Source organism: Belonocnema kinseyi, chromosome 10 (genome assembly GCF_010883055.1).
Source record: "Belonocnema kinseyi isolate 2016_QV_RU_SX_M_011 chromosome 10, B_treatae_v1, whole genome shotgun sequence".
Lineage (NCBI taxonomy): Eukaryota > Metazoa > Arthropoda > Insecta > Hymenoptera > Cynipidae > Belonocnema > Belonocnema kinseyi.
This window is the reverse complement of record NC_046666.1, coordinates 95,756,663-95,758,746: the sequence shown is the minus strand read 5'-3', so window position 1 is coordinate 95,758,746 and position 2,084 is coordinate 95,756,663.

Below are 2,084 nucleotides of genomic sequence, written 5' to 3'. Positions count from 1 at the left end.
GATTCTTTGAAAAATTCAAAAAGATTTCTGAACATTTGATATATGCCGAAACGATATCTAGAAACTTTCTAAGAACTTTTTTTATTTTACAGGATTTTAAAACATTTAAGGGCAAATTGGTAGGGTGAAAGACACGTAAAACTATCTGAAGCTTAGAAAAAATTAAAAAAGAGTTTATCAACTTTTCAAATTCTTAAAATATTTTTAATCTCTTCAAAGCCTTCGAAAAGTCTTTATTATCTCTTAAAATTAAACTTATTATTCCTAAAAATGTCTTAAAATCTTCCAGAGTCGTTTCTTATAATTTTGGAAATATTCCGTAATCTTTGAAAATCTTTTTAAATATTGTCTTAAAATTATTTTTTTTCATATCTTGAAACTTTTCGAATTTTTGAAAAAACTTTGAAATTTTATTTTACAGTCTTAAAAAGTCTACATTTTATTTGAAATTTTTTAGAACTTTTTTAACATTGGTTTTGAAATGTTTTAAAAACTTCTAAGTGAAAAAACGGAATATGTTTCAGATTTCTTCTTCTCACTTTTATATATATTTTAAAATTAAAAAAATTTTTTTGGAATATTGTCCTAAAGTTAATTTTCTAAAATGAAAAATTAATAAAAGTGTCCCACAAACCGTAAGACAATTTTTTTATTCTATAGAAACTTCAAAAATTCCTAAATAGCTTGAAAGTTATTTGTTCTAAATCTTTAAAAATCTACATTTTTTCAAGTTATTGAAGTCATTTTAACTTTAAAATTATTTTTTCAAAACTTTGGAAATGTTCTGGATTGTTTGGAATTTTTCCTAAACATTCTCTTCAAATTAATTTTTCAAGATAAAGAATACATTAAATACATAAATATTTGTTTGAATTTAAAATTATTTCGATTTGCGGCATAAAATAATTTTTAAAACAAAATAAAAATTTTGAATTTTGAATTTTCTAAAAATTGTGGTGGTCATATTGAATCAACTATTTCGAAAATTCAAATTTTGACCTTCAATTCATATGCAGCAACCCAATTAACCCATCTATATCAAATATATCATTTAAATCCATCAACTAATTGGATTTTTTAAAATTTGATAGCTATATTGGATCAGAGATTGAATTCGTATTTAGTGACCAAACTTACTCCTTATATAACTACTTAGTTCCATTCGAAGCAATAAAAACTAAACTGCAAATGTAAGCACTTAAAGTGAAACTCATGAATTTTAAACTTTAAAAATTGTTTCATTCAAAAATTTGGTCCAAATTGGTTAAAAATTGAACTTTATCAGTTCAAATCCCGAATTTTAATTTTTTAAGAAAATTCTTCATTTCAACTCAGAAACAAAAAGCTGTTGAAAAAATCCCTACTCAAATCAGAAATTTTAATTCTTTCCAAAATTTTACATTCTAACTAAGAATTTGAATTTTTCGTAAAATCCCCTGTTCCAATTCATAATTTAAATTTTGTTCGAAAATACCTCCTTTCAACTCAGAATTATAATTTCGTTTAAAAATCCAATTTTCCATTGAGAATTATCATTCTTGGGGATAAATTCCAACTCTATCTCAAAATTGGTTAAAAATTTTAAATTCCCTGCTTAAACTTAGAATTAGAATTCTATGAAAAAAATTCATCTTCCAATAAAGAATTTTGTTCATTTTCGAAAATTTCCAGTACCAGCTCGAAATATGTTAACATTTGAAAATTCCCGGTTCCAAGTGAGAATTATTATTCTGGACAGATTAAGGTTGTAACGTGCAGTTACATAGCACCCAGGCCCACGCGCACACGAGTCCACCGATGTTGCTCCCTTCCACTCACCACCGTCTAGTGCGCTGACGCGCCGCGCAGATACGGGCTATATAGCTAGCTGCGCGGCACTGAACAGGGAGTTCGTCGGGTGCGGTGAACGGAGTAACATCGGGGATCTCTCATCCGGTGCGACTCCTCGGGCCGTCCTACACTCCCAGTAGGCGACCAGACCACCCTCATCGCCTCCTGGTGCGATCCTACTCCCGTTCCTCGTAGCCGACTTGATCGGCAGTCGACAGGTGCCCCTGTGGCCGCCCTTGGAGTTTAGGGTACGT